The following is a 23,598-nucleotide window of genomic DNA, read 5'->3' as shown; positions in this document are numbered from 1 at the left end:
TTTAGAATGAAAGAAGTAAAGAAATGACTGAAGGATTTTAAGTAAAGATGGGGCCGTGGTGACTCAGTGGTAGAGCGTTCACCTCTGGTGCTTGGGGTCCTGGGTTCGATCCCAGCCCCTGCCAAGTGAACTTTGTGGTGGACAAACACCGTGTGCGTGGGTTTTCTCGGGGTTCTCCCGTTTCCACCCACTTTCTTCATTCCACTATTTCATTCATCACTCATCATAACCGTCTCCTTTAGCCTAACCGGCATAACCGTGGGACGTAAAACTCAAAGATTTCATTTCATTTTTTAAGTAAAGATTAGACAGAAAATAATAACAGGAAAAAGACTTTTAACCACAATGGTTTTATAAATATTCTATCGTTAACAAAACTATTCATGGCCATTATATGAGACAAGGTACTAACATATTTGTGAAACATCAAAAATATGCTAGTATAAGCAAAACTGTGTATAAGAATTGTATTAGGTTATATAATAAACTTGCTATGTACTTGAAGAATATGATTAATGTTAACGTTTTTGGTGAGAAGTTATTTAAACTACTTGCTGTAAAGTGCTATTATAGTGTTAAGGAATATCTAAATGATTCATTAAATGAAGAGTGTTAACTGATACTTACTCGTGAGGACAAGCTTGGTGTGGTACAAACGGTTACCTAATTACGATGTAAATGTTCATGTTTATACACTTGCTATATCCTATTTTATGGTTTTGTATTTTAGAAAGATGCATAGGTACAATATGATGAAAACCTCTGCTACTTGACACTATTGTATATTTTTTTATTTTATTTATTTATTTATTATTTTGACAACTGTAATGCTTACATGAGAATTTCTCGTGTTTTGTAAGCTAATGAAACAAACAAATAAATGAAATGAAAGGTCTTGTGTTTTGATATTGTCAAACTAAAATCCGCTCCGCTCCTTCATTAAAAAGTAACAGTTGTGTTTTCCCACTTCCACTTAATTCAGCTGTATATTTATCCAATTAAAGAGGGGCGTGGTAGTTCAGTGGTAGATCGTTCACCTCCGGTGCTTGGGGTCTCTGGTTCGATCTCAGCTCGCATCTTGTGGACTTTGTGGTGGACAAACACCGTGCTCATGGGTTTTCTCGGGGTTCTCCCTTTTTCTCCCACTTTCTTCATTCCACCATTTCATGCATTTCTCATCATCACCGTCTCCTTTAGCCTAACCGGCATAATCGTGAAACGTAAAACTCAAAGATTTCATTTCATTTCATTTTTTGTCCAACTAAAACTATACATTTTTGCTGGATACATTCTTGTCCTTGTCTTTTCCCTGTTATGTTCTGTTATTAACTTATTCTCTTTCTTCTTCCTTTTTCTTTCTCCGAGTAAAATCCTCTCCCATTCTTTATTTATCGAAGATCCTCCATTCCAATTCATCACCTTGTCTCCTACCTTCATAATTTCTCTGGCTTCTTTCCATTTACTCACTAATGTTCTGTTCTCTGCTTCTATGACCTCTGCTCCTTCCCACCGTATCCTGTGGTTTGTCTCTTTCTGATGTTTATATATTGCGTTGTTGTTCTTTTTCAATCTTACGTCATTCTTGTGCTGCTCTATCCTTTCTTCCATCTTCTTTTTTGTTTCTCCTATGTAAATTTTGTCACACTCCGCGCATCTCACTTTATATATTACCCCTCTTTATTCTTTGTCCACTATTGCAGTGTTACTTTTAGATAAGGGGCGGAGCCTAATTAATAGTTGATCTCAGGAAAGTATGTAAGAGGTGATCAACTCTAAGTAGCCAGAAGGAGTGGAAGTCTGAAGAAGACAAAGTTATTGTGTTGAAACTACGCGATTGTTTCATATATTTTTATCACATAGCCTTGCTCAGTGCACTAAGAAGGAGAGTATGTATATATATATACAGGGTGGGCCATTTTAATCAATCCACGGAAATATCTGAAAAATGATAAAACATAGAAGAAATGTTTGAAGTACACGTTATATATTGCTAAGGGGGAAAACCAATTCCGCCAAAAGTACCCCTCCCCCCCGTAAATGGGGGTAGCGGGGGGTAACTTTGAAATGTCAAATGGGAAGATGGGTCGAGTAATACCTCGTTCGAAAGGTCTTGGAAAACTAAGTGACGTTGTACCAAAAGATGTTTCATATGGAGCACCAGTTTCAAAATGGCCGCCACGATATGGTTCCGAAACTCCAGTACCCGTAGTATGAAAACCATGGAAGGTAAATGAATGGAACAAAATTGAAATACGTAAATATCATAGGTCCATGTGATCCCAGTGGCCTCTCTGAAGGGGTCTTGGGGCTAACTTCAAAATTTCAAATAGTAACATGAGTCGACTGTTACCTCGTTCGATAAATCTTGCAAAATCAAACATCTTGCAAGAGAAAACGATTGAGGTGAAATGGCAGTGTTCTCACAAGGCCGCCGAAACATAGTATCCGTGCCAGAGAAAAGGTTTAGTATGGCACGGACAGCGGATAGCGTTTAGTATGGAAGCGATTGGAGATAAATCAACAGAAGAGAAAGTGGAGTAGGTAACTGACGTACGGCACATCGAGAGGTGTTGTCGGGTTGACTCCAAGGGCCAACTGAAAGGTATCCGGGGCCAACTTGAACATTTCAAATAGTAACTTGAAGTGAGTAACATCACGTTACATAGACAAATGAATATTTAACAGCTTCTGTAAGAATATTTTCGACATGAGACACCGTTTTCAAAATGATCGCCAAGACATGGTGACTGTGTCTAAGAAAACGTCTAGTGTCCATAGTATGAATACGGTTAGAGATAAATGAAAATAACGAAAATTAAATAGGAAAGCCATGGAGGCGTTCCATGGCTCGAGAATGATACAACAGAGATAAAAAATGTTAGAGTAAAATTGCCTTAATGTATAGAGAGAAATCCAAGTCCTGCAAAATAATCTCTCCCTGCGCTCTGTATGTGAGTAGGGTAAAAAGTAACTGTGAAAGTTCAAATAAGAACTCTACTTTAATTCGCAAATTAAGGCTACGCTACAAATAGGTATGGTTTGGTTGAAAGATTTGTTTGTAAGGATTACGCTGTAGTGACTAAAAAAAAGGTGAAATTTTATTTGAATGGTAACGCATATCTGAATTGCTAAGTATGATTTGATGCGAAAACAGAAGGAACGGTATACGAAAGAAGTCGTCGAATAATGCAGTTGCTGGAACTTACAAACGTGTGAATTTGCTAATCTCCGTCGCCACAGAAACTTTTATGCAATGCGTGCTGGTTATTCGGAAAGCATTTCGGGGATATACGTACGCAACGTTTCATCTCTGAAGCTCACAATATGACATGAGTGCTAATAGTTAACCAAAATGTAAATGTGGCCACCCGCATTAACTCAGTGCACCAATTCTCTATCCATGAAGTCTGCCTTCCAAACAGCATTGGGTAGGTCAAGCGTACGCCTGAACCGTTGTCCGGTCGGACATTGAAATTTTGAAGTTAGCCCACAAGACCCCTTCACGCAGGCCACTCGGATCACATCATTCGATATGCCCTATGATATTTACGTATTTCAATTTTGTTCCATTCATTTACCTCCCATGGTTTTCATACTACGGGTACTGGAGTTTCCGAACTATATCATGGTGACCATTTTGAAACTGCTCCTCCATATGAAACATATTTTGGTACAGCGTTACTTAGTTTCCCAACACCTTTCGAACGAGGTATTACTCGACCCATGTTCCCGTTTGACATTTCAAAGTTACCCCCATTTAGGGGGCGGGGAGGGGTACTTTTGGCGGAATTGGTTTTCCCCCTTAGCAATATATAACGTGTACTTCAAACATTTCTTCTATGTTTTATGATTTTTCAGATATTTCCGTGGATTGATTAAAATGGCCCACCCTGTATATATAAGGGGACTCGGCCAGAAAAACTTACTACCACATTGTTTTCTATATACATCTCTTCCCGTGCAACATACTAGCCGGATCGGTCGTACAGGCTCTGGGACGCCCTAGAAAAGTCGACACTGCCATCATATTCGCTTGACTCGTTACAACATTATCAAAACGTTCTCACAGGCCAGATTTCATCTTGGGGAAGAACATGAACTCCACTCGGGGCAAAATCAGGCGAATATCAGGGTGCTCAAAGGTTGTGAAATTTCTTTTGCCAAAAATTGATGCGCAGAAGAAAACTGGTGTGAGCTGGTTGTGTGTCAGTATCTACTTCTGATTTTAGTAGAGAGATGCGGGTGAAGATGGTGTCTTTTCTTGAGTCACTGAATCGATTTCACAAAATAAATTAAGGCTATCTTTCACCGTTTTTGTCTTTTGGCGATCAATGTTGAAACCGAAAATGATTAATTTCTACCACTTCAAGTTTCAATATAGGGTTACGGATGAGACGGAACATATTCTTGGGATACTAAGTTAATCCCCCCCCCAAAAAAAAAAAAGCACTTGCCACAATCTCTTACAGCTTTTGCTCAATGGAGATTAATATTGAAACCGGAAGTAATAAAATTTCTATCACTTCCGGTCTTCACTGGCATCGTGGTGGTAGCAAAGATGCTGGTCAAGATATCTTCAGATGCTAAATAGATTCCGAAAAACAGTTTGTGGCCATATATTACGGTATTTATTCTACGGCGATGAATGTTGAAACCAGAAAATCCTAATTCGTACCACTTCTGGCTTGAATAGAGAACTAACAGACGAAAATAAACCTGTTTTGGGGGACGTTAAATTCCAAAAAGAGTGCTTCTCCACATTTTTTCCCTTTTTGCTCTGATACCTGTTGACAGACAGATAGACATGGCGTTTTTGTAACACTTCCGATGCTTATACATAGCATAATTTGGACGTCTAAAATTATTGTAAATACTAGGTCTATTCCTTTAATTTGTCATTCTTATAGAATACATAAAATTGTGAAACTTTTTAAATCGGCTTTATTCTTTGTTACATGCCTAGTAGTTTTTGTAAAACAGGCTCCAGCTCGTTAGTGTTATACGAAACAGGCTTCAGATATCAAAATTTCAACTGAGTGTTGAGTGAATAAGCACATCGGCTATCAATGTCATAAATGCACACTTTCGAGCCTTCTAAATTCGATACATATTAATTTATGACAATAGGTTTAACAGAAAATTCTGGAAGTTGAACTCGAAGCCAAAACATTCAAATCATGAATATAATTTTGCCTTATGCACGATCAAGATTATTAAAAACGAGGTCTACTATAAAACGAGGGCCACTCGATAAGTATGCAATACGGAGAAGTATATTATGACTCTTTGAGTAAACCTTTGGCACATATGGTCAAAGTACTTCCCTCCAGCAACAATTTAGTTATTTAATTAAAAGCCAAATGCTATTTTTTTTTCTTGGAACGCCGTTGAAAAAGTCCAAAATTAACGTTTCAATTTCGTCTCCTGATTGAAAAGGGCATCCCCACAAATGCTTTTTCAGGCTAAAGAACAGCCTAAAGTCACATATTGATAAGTCAGGGGAATAGGGGAAATGCTAAAGTATTTTGACATGATTACCTTGGAGATACTCCGCTGTTTAGTTTGCAGTGTGCGAGGAGGCATCATTGTGGTGGAAGATTAAACCTCGAATTTTGCTGTAACAGTCTTATGTTATTTTAACTGAATACTGCGACTAAACCAGTGCTACGCAAGAAAACAACGTACGTAGCATTCTTCACTGTTTGCTGATTTTTCAGTTATTAGTGTCTGGTCATCTTCAAAGATCCATGCACGGCTTTCGTGGCGAGTGAGGCGTCATAAAACGGTATATTGATTTCATCAAACGTAACCGTTTTCAAAATAATATGATGTCCACCTCGCTTTAGCATATTTAAGGTTTCACGTACAATTCTGATCCTCTCTGTTTCTTGAAGGTCACAATTATACTCACTGAGAAACTACCTTTTTCAGTTCTAAATGTTGCTATAAAATTGTATGCAGTAACGAGGATCCAATGCCTACAACCCCTCTACCACTGTATAGGCACATTTTAGATCTTTGGAGACCATGTCCAGCACAACAGCCACTAATTCTGGCGTTGTTGAACACGAACGTCTTCCTTCCTTCTTGCAACGACATCCGATTCCTTCTGAAGTTTTCGTACACACGTCGTATATGCTGAAGCAGCATCATCAATCGTTGATCTCAACCTGTTGTGAGAAAGTCACAGTAGATTATAGCGCGAAATGCTTCACGTGACAGATCCACTGTCGCAAAAACATATCCACGCTTTCGATCACAAATGCCACATCCATACAAAAATAAAAGAGTGCACGCTGAGGTGTCTCTTGTCTTAAATTTTTCGATGTCTCTACTGTAACGATAGAGGGGTAAAAAGGCACGCTTTATCTCCTACAGGTTCTGCAAATTGCAAAAGCTGTGGCCATTGTATTAAGCTAAGGTAAGGAACCACACGCAGAATTTTTACCTGAAGAGTTTTAGTCTAACACGGTTTAAACCTGGGTTAATGCCGTACTCACTGCAACCTCAATACATATAACCACAGGATGTCCGAAAAGTCCCCATACCCCTAGGTTTGAGTATCACAGAGAACGATGTCGGTATACTTGTAGTTGTGGCATTGGTTCCACTACAAACAGCACTGTCTGGTACTCTGCTTTTAAGGAAGGACTGGGATTCTGCTCTTTTGATCTTCAGGTGCGTAGTTTCCTTAATCAACGATTGTTCAACACCTCCATCCCCATTGAAATGGCTATCACGAAGCCCAAATCTCACAACAGATAACTTATTGTAAGGAATAATCAGATCATATATCTCTCATTATTGGTACAAGACAGATGATTTGCGCGAAAGTGTGGACGAAGCCTTTAGAACGATAATTCCTCACTTTGCAACATGTCGCGGACATGAAGATGCATACATCTATGTGTACATGATCAAGCACATAAAAGATCCACTGGATACATAGTTCGTACATGTAAGTACTCAATAGTAGTATAAATAAATAAACTAAAATTATATTGACATTGCTCTGTGGTATTCAAACGGGGCACTTTCGGACAACCTTGGAGTTTTGGCGCAGGGGAAAGGGGCGTTCCAATATAATAATGTAGAATTAAAAAAAAAAAAAAATGCAAACAAAGAAAAATTCCAAAATTCTATGTGCATGAGCTCCAAACAATGCAAACAACTGAACATGGTATCCCGCTTTTACCTAGTGACTTAGTAAAAGCTAGGAATACTGCAAATCATCACCGCAATGGGCTAAAGAGAATGGTGATGAAGTAAGGTTGTTTTAAGCAAAAGCAATGAGCTGCAAAGTTGACCATTCATGAAGCTGGAAGTTGGATTAATCGCAGTTTCATGTTCTTTTCTAACCTATACACCTACAGCTTAACTTGGAATTCGAAACACACGAATTTCCATCAGCTATCAACCTCGCTTATCCGAGGCCAAAACGAGAACTCCAACCATGAATCACTAGAAAACTAACTTTCGTTTAAAGATTCACTCATTAATATGCCTATAATTTGAGCCTTTCTCTAGAAGAAGGAATGTCCTGCCACTTACTCAATAAACAATTTTGTCTGAACTTAAGAAACCGTGGGCACATTTTCTTAACTAAATAAAATAAAAAACCTTACAGTTTCAATATATTTATTCTATCGAAATGACCTTAAAAGCCGCTCCTGTTCTTGTCCTCGATGATATGTATTTTATTGTATACTATTAGTTACAGATTTATGTTATGAGTTCAATAATTTCATTGTTCTTCGTACAGTGATTGACTAACATAACATAGGTTGCTTTCAAAATCACTTCGCTGGACTTAGTTAATAACGAAAATAAATTATTTTACACACTTTACGTGTTCTTATACGTTTTTGGTCCTAATATTTCACTCACTTTTATTCTGAGACCTTCTTCAGAGGACGATTTAATCTTCATTAGGCAACTTTCTTCAAAGAAGCTCGTACAAAAAAAGTGAAATATCTGGACCAAAAACGTACAAAAACACGCGAGGTTCGTAAAATCATTTATTTTCTTTACAACTTTAACGTATTAAGTATGGTTAGTCATCGACTTACGACCAAGTTTGGTTTGACTGATAAGTGCAGTATAAAAGTTTTAATCAATCGTCAGCAGACTATTTAGGCTGCAGTAACACTATCCGAATTTGCGGTTTTCGTACACAAAATTGTTTATACTTATATATATATATATATATATATATATATATATATTACATCTATGATCAATGATCAACATAGAACGAGACGTACGCGAGAGGTATCTTAGTCATAGCAATAACCACCTTTTCTTAGAAATCTAGTCATCGATAATTTTTACACCAATATTTATGAACATTCTATTTATAGTAAAATGAAAGAATAGAGTTTTGGAGGAATGATTTTAATGCGTGTATTTTTATGTTAATTCGTGTATGTTGAAACTTCCCAAATACTAACTCATGACTAGGCATTTACAAATATGAAACAAGTACATACCTTGGATTTATAGATGATGGCCTAAATAGAAATTCAGTAGATGATACACTTCTGTGCTTCTCTAATGTTGAGATTGGTTCCAAAGTTTTGATAGGATATTCTCTTCGTGTTGAGATTTTCGTCGCAACTACTCCCGACTTAGGAAAGCGAAGTAGTTTTTTTTTTTTCTCGACGCGTGCTGAGGTCATCCACTTACTGTACTCGTGGTGAAATCGTAAGTGTACCTACGAACATACTTCTTTCACCATATTTGTCAATGCATGAACTTACACCATGACTCGTATACAAGACAGATGACTCCAGTACTCGGAAAGAAATTCAGACAAAATTACTATATATATATATATATATATATATATATATATATACAAAGAATTCCTTAATTAATCACAATTGAGTTTTGAAATATCCAATTTCCTTCCACTGTTCTTTGAAAGTCATTGAAGAGCAATGAACTAAAAATACAATCACGGATCCATATTGTTAATAAAGTAATTAAGTTAAACAGAATCCGTTACATTGTTATTATTATTACTTATTTTCTTTATTATTATTATTATTTATTCTAGATCGTTGGCAATAATAACCACCTAACATACCAGCACAACAGGTCGTAGGTCGTTTACGTAGATACTGTAAGGTCACTTGTATTATTTAATTTTGGATATACATATGGATCGAAATAATTTTGACACGATACATCATTTAGAGCTTTAAGAACAAATCTGGGTAGCAAAGACACTTGAACAAGACTAATCCAAGAGAATTATGCAGTAAATCTCTCAGCTTCTGAAATTTCAATAAAAGGTCGTTAATCCGAATTATTTGGAGAGATAAGTTGACCGGATTAAATGAAATAACCAACAAGAACAACAGAAAGTGCATTAAAACTCTGTTTATAGCAACAAAGCAAGTTTATTATGTTTTATTATTAAAGGACACAGACCTAGATACATATATAATACTGTTGAGCATTCCGTAATATTCATAACAATGGCCAAAACGGTACACTAGTATTCTTAACCATCATGAAGGTATGTGATAAACGCGATTGTTGACTTCTAGTCGCATTTAAAACCTTGCAATATATATATATATATATATATATATATATATATATATATATATATATATATATATACATATTTCTGTCCGGAGTAAGAGAAGCTGGCTTGTGGAGTTCGTATTAACGAGGTTTTATTGTGTATCGAAGATAAATTCTACAAACATGCAATTGTAAATAAACTATTCGTTTACTAGATGCGTCACCAGATGATTCTCCTTATCATCTGGTGATCATCTTTATACCACTGGATTTGAAGTTTCTACATAGCAATACATGGCAAGATATTCACAAGAAGATAGGTTATAGATTTGACCAGAAAACCATCTCACCCTCTCATACGTTCTCAACCCACTACTTATTTATTACAATGGACATTAACGAAATGCCTCTAATATCTCCATCCAAGATCAGCACCTTCATTCCCCCTTTCAAAAGGGGTTTAACGGAAACCACAAATCAATTCCATTTCAAACTGCAGCAGGTACTACGATTATTTATATATATCAGCGTTTTTTATACATAATTTGTATTGTAATTTGTAAATTTTGTATCGCATTTTCTGTGCTATATCGAGTAATTATAGATGCATAACGGAAGTCTAATAAAGACGAAAGTACTTCACAATTCCATCCATTATGAATGGAATTGTGCATTAATTTCGTATTTAATGAACTACTTTTATGAATCTATTATTATTATTATTATTATTATTATTATTATTATTATTATCTATAGTTACGCAGCAATAAATATAAAGACTTTCTGTAAATCTCAAACAGCTGGTCGGTTCAGTACAAGCTTAATAAACATGGAAAGTAAAACGCACTTCAGAGTTTTACTAACCATATATCGGCTAGGTCCAATATGGTTTGAACTTGTTTTCTCTGCTGCCAATGCGCCTTTTCTTCATGAGCTTTTTTTATTACACATACAGAAAGATTGGATGACCCGAAACTGAGAAAGTCTGGAGAATGATCCACTAGCAAGCAACAAACCGACAAACGGAAGGAAAGACAAAGAAGAAAACAGTTTTGTAACCCGAAGTCGAAGCATTTTTTTCTTGCATCAGTGGATCCGTCAAAGAAAAGTTTATTGAAATAACAGTAATATTCTTCAGCTTGGTCCTTATTTTAGCTTCCGTAGTAATATGAAAGATGCAAAAATACATCGCAATTTGCGATAAATTTTTAAATTTGTATCACATTTCCATGTTTTTACATCAGAAACTGCGATGCGATACCGCTTTAAGAAAACGCTGATATGTACATCTAAATGGACGAATATTTGGGACTGGTCCAGCTTCTCCAGAATAGTATCACATTTTCTCTTTATCGGTGTATTCCACGGAAATAAGAAAGTCTTGTTCCCCACCCTCCAAAAAATATTAGGATTTATATATTTACACAAATACAAATATCTGCATATATTTGTCATGTGCAAAGTAAACCGCTTCAAGCCCTCCAACTAATGGGCATAAAAATGGGACTAGGGTTATTATTGAAAAAAAAAAAAGAAGAAAAGAAATCTTTGAGTTTTACGTCCTACGATTATGTCGGTTAAGCTGAAGGAGACGGTGATGATGAGTAATGAATGAAATGGTGGAATGAAGAAAGTGGGAAAAAACGGAAGAACCCCGAGGAAACCCATGCACACGGTGTTTGTCCACCACAAAGTTCACTTGACGGGGGCTGGGATCGAATCCGGGACCCCCCAAGTACCAGAGGTGAACACTCTACCACTGAGCCAATGCGGCCCCTGGGTTATTATTGGAGTAAGGCTTAGTTTACAAGCAATCTGAAAAATTAATCTAGGCTTATTTTTGACTAGATCATCTTTTCAGAAAAAAAAAAAAAAAAAAAAAACAATACTTAAATTGTAACGGAGCTCATGTTACCAACTGGCAAGTGTTAAGAGAAGAAGCAGTCGTGATAACTACACATATCACACCAACAGCCAAGGCTTTTTTCTTTGTGTTTGTTTATTGAAGTTTAGCGTTCCTTTTTAACACCGACACTATACGAGACGCGAACATACAATTTAAGGTGGAATCTGAGCCACCGTAATGTGTTCAAAGCTCTCCTAACGGAAATGGAATCTCGGACTACGCGCACGATATTTGCACGTGATAGCCACTAGACGAGAACGAAAATCCACATTCAATTTATAACTTGTCAAATGTCAAACAAACATGTCAATCTCGGATGAGAATCAACAATGTGAGTTGATTTTTTTTTTTTTTTATAATAATTACTTAACACAATAGCACTTCCTTGAACGAAACTGGAAACATTTGCAGTGAGTCCAACTAAAAGAATAATGTTATTGCATCAAATAACATCTGTGCACAGAAAATATTAGGTATTCCCAACAAAAATCGAACTAAGAATATAAACGGTAATACACCCAAACAAAAAGCAATACTAACAAATACGGTTTCGGAAAACTTGTTATAAAGAGACTTTAGACCTTTAAAATAGGGTGCCTTATACAACCAAGGAACAAAATGTTGTACCCCATTTACAATAGTATGTCCGTAACTGATAGAAATGTGTGTGTCACTGTTACAAGAATATACGATCTGAACAGTTTTTTTTTTTTTTTTTTTTTTTTTTTTTTTTTTTTTTTCATATACAGGGTATAAACATATACCAGGGCAGTCAAACAGTTCCCGGAATGTTGTTTTAGTTTTCGATTTATGAAGCAATAACAATGACTCTTGTACACCACAGTCCTTAGGTTGTCTAATTATCAAATTGACAAGTTTGAACAGGTCGTAACAGGCAGCGTACGAGTAGTGTAGCTGAACAGATGAGTATATGGGGATCAGTTAGCGCAATGTCGCAGTTCAAGCAACGTCCAAACATCAAATTCATGTGCCGTAACTCAACGTCCAAACATCAAATTCATGTGCCGTAACTCAAAAAGTACCATAAACTAAGAAACAGACACAAAACAATTTTTGTTTTGGTATAAAATGTCGATTACAACTTGCTCTCCGTTCGGGAGACACTTTATTGTGAACTTCAGACATTCTGTAAGGGCTGAATATAATTCAGCTCGTAAAATTGAAGCCATAAATGGCTGTTTTGTCTATGATATTAGTTTAATACAGTAATTAGTCGTCATTATTCACATAATTTCTGTTTTCTATACAGTTATACCGTATCTTAAATGTGTGAAATAAACTTTTGGGTAGCTTCTTAACTTTCTCACTTTGAAATTTTAATGGGCTCAATAAACGTTAATGAGGTTTTAGTTTATTCGTAATCAATAAAGAAGTTTTACGGGACACAGTGGCTTAGTGGTAGAGCTTACCTCTGGTGTGTCAGGTCCCTGGTTCGATTCCGACCAATTAAGTTTGTGAGGGGAACATCATCATGTCCATGAGTTTTCTCACGCTATTCCCGTTTCCTTCGACTTTCTCATTCCACCAATTCTTCCATCATCATTCACTTATCTCAATCACAGTTTCCCTTAGCCTAACAGTGCATAATCGTGGGACGTTAAACTGGAAGATTTCAATAATGAAGTTTAACTTTAATCATAAATTTTAAATAATTTTGTTTCACGAAATTTATTATATTTTCAGGACAATTATTGCTAACACTTTTTTTTTAGAGAGTTGAATTTTCTCTTGATTATGCATCGAGGCTACGCAACTGTTCCATTTTTTTTCTTTCGAATACAGTAATCGAATGTCTTTTTCGTGTTATAACGGAGAAAGAAAGGTGCGATATACTATTATTTCGTAATTAAAATTGATTTTTTTTTAAAAAAATCCCACAAAAATTGGATTTGATTGTCAGTTTAGCATTCCGTTCAGCAGCGAAGCTATATGAGACGTGGACCTACAGCTTAACGTGAGATACGAACCACATGAGCTCCTGTCGAGAATGGAACCCGGGTCTCCCACACTAAAGGCGAGTACGCTGTTCCCGAGGAGCTCCACGGGTAAAAAAAAAAAAAGTGGAATTTTTTTTATTTTTTTTTATTTTGAAGGCCCTGCATGTCCAAGTACCTGATGAGAAAATAAAGTTTAAAAAGAAAGAAAACAAAGAGAGGGTTATTAACTCATGGATAATGAACGTAATTTATACTTCTCTGGAAAAACGTTCTATCAATGCAGAACTGTAATGACTGATGTATGACATACGTAACCAGAACAGCGTTTCCGTAAAAGATAACCTAATATAATTTAACCACAGAGTTCAAGTATTGCGAAAAAAAAAGTCACTTTGTCCATTCGTTAACTGATAATTCACATATTGTTTCAGAGGCTCCTTGCCTCCTTCTTCAGTGCCATAGCAATGATTCGGACAACTACATATATTGAGAATCTTTCTATTCGAGGAAATATGGTGAATGAGCATTACAGATTTCATGTTTTATGCACTTATTTTATAATTAATTAATCTTGTGTTATTTACTTTTATTTCTTCCCAATATTTCGCTCTCGTTTCGTACTGATCATCAGAACTCCTAAGAAAAAAAAAATGCAGTATTTCCTCTTGTGTCATATTACTATTTTTCCTCGCCAGGTTAAGTAAGACCCCGGCTTGTATTCATATTATTATCTTGGGCATTTATTCCGAAGTTGGGCGTCCGCTTTCACCACGTTTTTTCGCTGTTATCTCCTTTGCACACTTTCTGCAATTTGTTATTAGGTTCATTAATCCGTGCTCTTCACAAAACTTTTAAAAGATTTTGCTCGTTATCAACGTATTACTTTACAAATGTTAAAACTATTAGTTCATTCCCCTTGTACATTCGCTATGTTGATAACATAAATGCTCGTTTCTTTCCCACAATACATCTGTTCGGTTACCTTGTGCCAAGTATTTCCCTCCGCTCGCCGTATACTCCCATGTTTATAGTCGCTTATATATAACAAATAAACAGAGTTTTCGAGACTCTTATATATTATCAAGCACACAAACGAACAAATTATCCATATCTTTCCTGTAAATTTTACAAATTTTGCTGGAAACGGACGCCCAACTTTGGAACTTAACCCTTATATTGGTATAATTAGCGTAGTCACAAAATATGAAGCAAATGTGTCATATCAAATCACGTTAACACATATACCAGCTGCGCAGACGACAGCGTGTAAACGTCATTTGGTATGGTTAATATTTGTGCTAACTGCATTTTGTGACTATTTGGCTAGTGACCTATTGACGTTGCTGGCTGCAATGATAATGAATGCCTTTTATAGACAGCTAGGTTTATTAAGGTAATAGGACTACAAGCATGAAAAATTAAATAGCATTTGTGACGAAAGATAAAATTCGAAAAAAAAAAAGAAAGAAATGAAATAATTCAGTTTAATATTCCACGATTATGCCCTTTTAGTTAAGAGTAACGATAATATAAGAAAGTAAATGACGGAAAAATTGGTGGAATGAAAAGTGGGAAGAAACGGGAGTACTCAGAGAAAAACCACGGGCACGATTTTGTCGACCACAAATTTACTTAGCCGGCCGGTCGAACCAGCGACCTCACGCACCAGAGGTAAGCGCTCAACCACTGAGCCACCGTGACCCCCTGATAAAATTCGTCTCCGGATAAAGCTCTCAGCAGCAAACGAAAGCAAAATATTGGAAGAAAGAATAACAAATTAAGCACATAAGTATTTATATATTTATTTATGATACCTTAGTAATAGGTTATCTAACACCAATAATATTTTTATAAGCTTCTTCACTTCAGGGAATGTCCCAAATACAAGTGACGTTGGAAACTAACTTATGTATATTTTAAATGTATTTGTTTTTTCATTCAGATTTCCAAAGATAAGATTTTTCATAATGTAATACATGATCAATTTAAGTATTTCCTGAAGCACCGCAGAAGAAGAAAGAACGTCTGAAACAGTATGTAAATATTTCAGTTAACGGAAGCGTAAGATGAATTTCCATTTTATTGTTCAATATCCGTCCTATTGTATGACTTAACAATTCTTGCGAAAAAGTTTTGGAATAACCACAAAATTCATTCCGAAAGCAGTAAGATACGTATTTAGTACTGTGAAAAAAAAAAAAAAAAATACTTCTTCGAAATTATAGCTACAAGAAATGAGCACTGCAAGTGTCACTGCAGAGTTTTTCTCAGATATTATATATCGACACAATACATTTCATTATCAAGAATCCGTAGTGGTAATATGTCATTTTCTCACTTGGCACGATCAACGGCATGACAAAAGAAAATATATCGACACATGAGCCATCTTACTACGTTGTAACGACTTTCAATGCAATTTAATTTGCACGTAACACAAGGAGTGAAGAAGTGGTTGACTGGACCGCGACTCAAACCCGGGACCTCCGACATACCGTGCAGATGCGTTAACCATCACGCGAAGTTGCTAACGAATCGGCACGGTATGTCGGAAGTCCAGGGTTCGAGTCGCGGCCCAGTAAGTCATTCTTTCACTCTTTGTGTGTTATAGAATTCGCACCTACAGAGGATTCTGGTAAAGAAAAAAAAAATGTTGTTTCCTCTTTTCATAACTATATATAATTTCCACATCTTTAATTAAGGTACTTAGAAACTGTACTTGAAGTTTTTTTTTTTTTTTTTTTTTTTTTTTGACAAGGTTTGAGCTCTTTCGCGGCTATGCGATTAGCGTACGCAACTTTGGTGTGGGAGACCCGAATTTGATTCCCGGCGGGAGCTCAGATGGTTCGGGTTGCACGTTAATCAGTAGGTCCCGTCTCATATAGCCTCGCTGCTGAAACAGACGTTAAAAATCAACTCAATTGTTTGCCAAGGTTTCCTATTAAATCATAAGGTTTTACGGAAAGACAATATCATGTTTTAGTGGGTTATGTAGCGGAAGAAGACACTCACTAATGGGTCAGAAAAGCTCTGAAACTATATGTTTTGATTTCAATTTCCAGGATACGATGTAAGAACAGTTCTTCTCGGATGTGCAGTTCTTCTACCAATTGAAGTATCAAGTTCCTGTGCTGTTACGGATTATCCATGAATCTCCTAGACAAACTTAAACGTTATTAATTCGTAAAAATAACCCAACAACGATAATGTTACAATTGGGAAATAATTACTGATAGATGCTATAGGCAGGGCTTGAAAAAATCTTGGTTGCAAGCACTAGCCAGCCAAAAAATCCACTAGCAAGACCATTTTGCAGTCAACAAATCACTTTGCGACACAGTAAACATATCAAATACATTTCTTCTTTTGTTTACTGGTATTTCTCTTACAAGTTAAAAAAAATGACCTGCTATTTATTCTTGAATTTTGTTTTTGATTGCTTGGACTTTACTCGCCAAATGTAAAAAAGTACTCACCACTAGCGACCAGGCGAGTGCATTTGTCAAGTGTTGGTTATAGAATACATCTTAATAACAACATGCTAACCTCTTCATCCGTCGTCCTATTCGTTTATGTTCATATTTCCACTTGCGTAAGAGTCATAGTCGCAACCATTTATCTCTTGCAGACAGGAACTCATATGTTCTCATCGTTTACTGCTTTTGCACTGTCCTGTAAAGAAAATGAACCGAAAGTATTTCCCAACCAAACTAGTTTCATACACATTTATTATACTTTTAAACACTTCTGTTCCTATTTGTCCGTCCACTGACAATTCGAAGAAATTTCTTGTAACGGTTTTTGCCCCCAAGGTTACTTCATGATCTTTGTTGTATCAACATAAACTGTTTTCCCACTGATTTTCGTGAATGCTCAGCAATTTAATTCTTCGAACAGTTAATGGACGGACAATGATCGGAACGGAAATATTTAAAAGAATAAGACGTGTCGCTGTGAAACTAGTTTCGTTAGGGAACACTTTCAGCTCATTTTCTTTACAGGACAGTACAAAAGCAGCAAATGATGACAATAGGAGTTCCAGCAGATCTGCAAGAGATAACGAACGGTTGCGACCATGTTTCCTACGCGAGTCGAAATGTCAATATAAACTAAACGAACAGGATCCAAGTGCAACAGTAAGCATATTGTTACGTACACCTGAGAAAATTTCATTTCAGTATACTATGTTAAAGAATGTATATTATGAATGAACAAGCACTTTTTTTTTTTTTTTTTTTACGCTATCTTCTATAGCTGCGAATTTTAATGAGATTTGTGTGAAAAATGCTTAATTGCATCACGAATCAAATCTCAGTCTTCGAAAATGAAATCTTTAAATGTTACGTCCCACGATTATGTCAGCTAGGCTAGAGACGGTGTTGATGAGAAATGAAAGTGGGAGAACCCCAAGAAAACCCAGGCACACGGTGTTTGTCCACCACACAGTTCACTTCGCGCGAATTAGGATCGAACCAAGGACCTTATGCACGAGAACTGAACGCTCTACCAATGAGTCACTGTGGCACTTAACCGTATCGACTCGTGAACAACAATTACGTTACGTGACAAACTCTATGACGTTGATACTAGCTATTTACACTACCACAACTTCTGTTATCCTTATCCGATACCAACACTGGTTCTGGCACAGTCCATGTACTATGCAAGACAGAGCACAGACTTCAAGAATGAAAATGTATGAATGGTCAGAAAGTGGACTGCATAACGTAGTTTTTAACGCACGGACGCATACAGCTGGAAACACGAATTTGATTCTAGGTCCAGTCGAATATTTTCCCTCACGATTTCATTGACTTTTGAATTCTGAAAGAGAAATTCTTTATTCGAAGTTTTTCTTCTTCATTACATTTCTGGCAAGACTTATTTATCCGTAATCTAAACCCGTTACTTAACAAGAAATGGAAGTACCACTAACCGTACTTACTCGAAAAGTTGGTATTAATCATTAAAATGTACCTAGTGTACGCATGTATTTATCCTCATTTTTTTAAAAATGAAACACTAATGTTATCTATAAGCGAAAGTATTATCAAACAAATGGGAAACTTCTTTAGGTCTTTAACGTTTGGGGGGGTAGGGTGGCTCAGTGGTAAAGTGCTTACCTCTGGTGCGTGGGGCCCCTGGTTCGATCTCCGACCAAGTAAGTTTGTGGTGGACAACATCGTGTCCGCGGGTTTTCTCCGTTTCCTCCGACTATAATTCATTTACTTTAATCACCGTCTCCCTTAGCCTTAAAAGCATAATCGTAGGACGTTAAACTGCTTTCATTGCTTTAACGTGTATAGTTCAGCCAGAATACTAACTTTCCTTATACGTTATAGGAATACGATTATTTAAAGATGTGGGTTCTAATATTCTACAAATAACTATACATTCACTAAAATGTTCTGCTCCATATCTAACGATAAAAATCTTATTGAGTAAACTCTTGATACTAAGTTTTACTTCAAAACAACTTTACTTGTTAGGGGAAATACATCTCGAATATGAATATCCTATGTTTTATAAATTTTTTTAAGGTCAAAATACTCAATTATTTCGCGTACAGTTGCAAGATTGGTAAAGTTGATTGCCATCAAGGCTATATGAAACACGAATCTATAGGTAAAAGCGTATTCTGAACCACATAAGCTCTCGCCGGGAATCGAAACCCAATGCTTCACATCGAAGGTGAACATACGATCATACAACCACGAGGGAGCTATAGCATGTAATAGTGCGGATTTTTAAAAAAAAAAAAAATGTAAGCCAACTTACTTTTAACACAACTCTGCGTACAATTTTCATATTATTATTAAGTATTCTGCCTGTCGGCAGGTCCTGGGACTAATGAGAATTTTTTTATTTTCATTTTATTTATTTATTTTTAATTTTTAGATTTCGGCCTGGAAATGTTCTTCCACTTTTCTCGATCTTCAGCTTCCTCTTTTAACTCACAATACTTTCTCCTATCTTATTTTCATATAAATAAAGCAAAAGTAAGCACATATGATGGTAGTTCGCTACGGAATAAAGCAGCGAACATACAGCAAAAGATGGTCCCGTGGTACCTCAATTAGTAGATTAATATGAAACCATAGTTAGAGCTCCGAGAGTGCTACAGCCAGGCTTCTCTATTACTTCATGGTTACTGTATGCCTAACAGTATTCACTGCTATAAACAATTTGAACACTTGCAAATATTTACACATAAATCACTCTAATTTCCCCAAGACTCTACGGAGCCGCGGTGGTTCAGTACATTGGTCTGGTGCATGGGGTCCTTGGTTCGATCCCAGTTTGCGTCAAGTGAAATTTGTGGTGGACAAACACCGTGTGCGTGGGTTTTCTCGGGTTCTCCCGTTTCCTCCCACTTTCTTCATTCCACTATTTCATCCATTACTCATCATCACTGTCTCCTTTAGCCTAGCAGTCATATCTGTGGGACGTAAAACTTAAAGATTTCATTTTATTTCCTAGGCTCTCTATAACCGAAAACACAGTAAAACGTAAGCTGAACTATTCTTGGTATGTGTCTATCGTTTAATAATTGCCGAAATTTTCAATGATAACTCCGAAAGTCCTAAGCAGCTTTCTTAAAGCACCGACTACAAATTTCAATCCACATTGTATGGAATCAAACAGAAATCTTTTTTCTAAATATATACATATATAAAAATGCAAATGTTAGTGAACATATCATAGTAGATATAGAAAACAAGTTTCGACCTATGGTTTCAAATTCTGTGGAAGGGTCTATACTATTATTAATAAATAAATAAATAAATAAAACTAGTTTGTCGAGGACCCAATCAGTGAAAAGTAGCATCACTCAAAAAAAAGTAGCATCATCTTATATATATATATATATATATATATATATCTTGCGGTTATCACTACGGAAGTTGTGTTCTTAATATCTGAGCTTTCGAAGAACTACTTTGAAGCTCTCCTTGAGATCAAAACTTTTCAAATTTTGGTGTAGATGTACTATACGGTTAAAACTTTAAATTATAAATAGTACTTTTTTTTTTTCTTTGAGAGTATTATTTTGTCTTGAGTTGGTATTTTGTCATAAATTGTATATCGAAGATAGGTTGCCAAACCACCAGATAACTGTCCAAGTACAGTCGCTGTGCTCCATCTAATCTTCACATGACGTGTACACTTGTTTTATTTTGGATATGTAACGATCATACTATGCTATACCATTCAGATAACAGTGCACTCAACAGTTGTCTTTGAGACATAACTAGTGTTTCAAGGAGTTCCAAACATGTCTGGTGAACATGTCCCTTTATCCGTAAGAAACGGTGATTAATATTAAGTGAAAAAGTAAATCATGCTTACTTATCAGGAGACACAGGAAAACTAAAATTTCTTTCCACTTTAAATTTCTTAATGGTCACGTATGTGACACTGTGCTCGTGTATGTGATACAGTAATGTAATTGGTAATTTCTTTATTATACGGTCCTACTAGATTTTTTTTTTTTCTCCTTAGATGTCAGAGATCACATCAACAGCACATTTGTTTATTATGTATTACAGGAATTCAAGTTTAGTAATCTAAGTAATATATCCAAGTTTTATCGCGAGATTTTAGCCAACAAAAGTGAATGATGGTCAAAGAGGTATTATTCAGTTTCTCCCCCAAATCACTTAATAGTGACTCTCGCTGTAAAGAGCACGGGTCGTTATTTGTAACTGTGATGGAGTCATTTTATGTGGACAGTATGGACATATAGCATAAAACATGAACCTACTTGTGGTAGGTGGCCACTAAAAAGCTGAATGCTATCAAACCGAGCCAGGTTGGGGGCGCAGTAGGGAAGCGGAAGCGAGGTAGTGCGCCCGTAGGGAACAGGCACGTCAGCAACGGTAGGTATACGCATGAACGAGGTCATTATAAGTTCCAGTACCATTTCCGGATCAGTTGATGGATATTGGCAGATACTAATTTACATGCGGAAAAGAAATGGAAGTCGTATGTGGAACAGCTATCTGCCATGGAAAGCACTTTAAAAAAAAATAGAAATAAACAATCTGTGCTTAACTTCGCATATGAAGAAAATGATTTATATATAATACGTGCATGACAATTACAAAGTTGCCAATACCCATACTTAAATAATCGCAGTATTTCCATGAGCTGTTGTTTAAAACGTTAGACGCTTATGTCGGGTAGGCTAAGGGAGACGGTGATGATGAAATAATGAATAAAATGGTGGAATGTAGAAAGTGGGAGAAAACGTGAGAATCCCGATACAACCTACGCAAACGGTGTTTGCCCACCACAAAAACTAACACCAAGCGTTAACAGTCTTTTCATACGATGTCACAAACATCATCACATGTCACATACACGATCAGCAGGATTTTAACTAATTACGAAGTTAACATGTAGCATTATTTAATTATTTCTAGTGGCTTTGTTCATTAGGCCTTTAAGAATATGAGATAAAATGAAATTCAGTTTAACGTCCCACGATTTATGCTCTTTAGACTAAGGCAGACGGATGATTAAGGCAAGTGAATGATGAGGAGATAATTGGTGGAATCATATTGTGGGAGAAACCGGAGTACCCCGAAGGACACGATGTTCTCTACCACAAACTTCTTTGGCCGAGGATCAAACCAGCGATTCCACAAAGCCGAAGTAAGTGCCCTACCACTGAGCTACTGTGCCCCCCCCCCCCCCCCCAAAGAATATCAGGTAAAAAACACACGTTTGAAACATATGAAAGCACAGTTTTAAAGAAAAAGCTCTGTAAAATATTACTTCCATTTCTTTTCCACATACATCATCATTCCAAAAACCAAAGTATGGCATTGTAATAAATTATATATAAAGTGGTTCCTGCTCTCACTAACTAAATGAAGCCTGTTATTGATATATAGAAACTATGTTTAATCTCAAGTTTTGTGCAGTCCAAATTTACCAAGATTCTATCAAGTAACGTAAGGTAATGGGGTCCCAAAGACCTGTTCTGTTTCTTTATGATGTTGCAGTAACGTGTGAAACGACTAACAGAGGGCCCTAGTAGGACCTTTAAAGTCAGTCTCGTTTCGGCATTCATGAGGCTTTAATATACACTTAGATAATATGATGCTGGGGGCTCATTCTTTATATATATATATATTACTACGCCTTAAACAGGGCTTTATAATTCTATTAATTTCATTCCAATAATGGGACCCCAAGACTAAATTCAATGCTGGGGGCCATCGAACTTTGGGAACGGAACAAACTACAATGAGTAACTATGCTTCAACACAACAGGACGACTTGTTTCATCTTACCTTCCATGTTGTTCAATATTTATTATATACACATTTAGACAGAACCCGCCAGTGATCCCTCCCTCATGCCCTGGTCAGTCCGAGACTGAATGATTATTACTTGTACAGTCTGTCTTGAAATTGATTCTAACAGGAAGGATCTAGAACACAGTTACCCCTCACATAGGTCAGTAGACAGGCAGGTTCCTTTCTTAACAAAGTTTAATTCACATAGTAATGCCGACAGAGCGTCAGCGAGTGAAGCCGGGTATGGAACTGTGCAACAAAATAGAGTGTCGTGGCACACCGGTTGGGAATCACTGCCATATATCATAGCGATTGTTGTCCCACGATCTGAGCTGAATCTAGAAATTTCAGCAATTATAAAATGACAAGTCAACATTTGTAATTACGTATTAGTTTAGTTCGTTAAATTATTGTCGCTTTGATACATGTAACCACGGGTTCGTACCTCTGAACTTGTATGTATTATGGTTGGATTCCACCTTAAGGATGGCATTTAGTATCTCCCCTTAATTCATCGATGACTCCGAAGCCGGTACTGTGACTTACAATCGAGTTGTTTATCAGTATACCCACCGTCGCTGACGCGCCTGCTCAATACGGACGCATCCCAAGGCTACTCTAAATCGGTTAGATAGCATCCGTGCTTTTTAGTTGATACATAGCACTTTTCCGTTCGTGTTTTATGTAATTTTAATGCCGTATGTCCACACAGTATCTATACTCATGACTGCATCACTGCTACAAATAACGAACCGTAATCACCACCAGGTGATTTGGGGTAGAAACTTAAAAAAAAAAAAAAAAACACGATTAAAGTGTAGAACCACGTCTCATACAGATGTTGAAAGAGACGATGATTAGAATTTAAACCTTAACTCATGCTGAAAGCTCT

The 23,598-nt window shown here is 36.5% G+C and overlaps 1 protein-coding gene across 2 annotated transcripts in view; it reads right to left on the bottom strand.

Moving 5' to 3' along the window:
* The window catches only part of Daao1 (D-amino acid oxidase 1), a 97,755-nt gene that overhangs the window by 70,917 nt on the left and 3,240 nt on the right, over positions 1–23,598 (bottom strand). The gene's annotated exons all lie outside the window — the stretch shown is intronic.

This window comes from Thermobia domestica, chromosome 18, assembly GCF_964235325.1.
Source record: "Thermobia domestica chromosome 18, izTheDome1.hap1.1, whole genome shotgun sequence".
In the NCBI taxonomy this organism is placed as follows: Eukaryota; Metazoa; Arthropoda; class Insecta; order Zygentoma; family Lepismatidae; genus Thermobia; species Thermobia domestica.
This window is presented reverse-complemented; position numbering and strand designations above follow the sequence as displayed.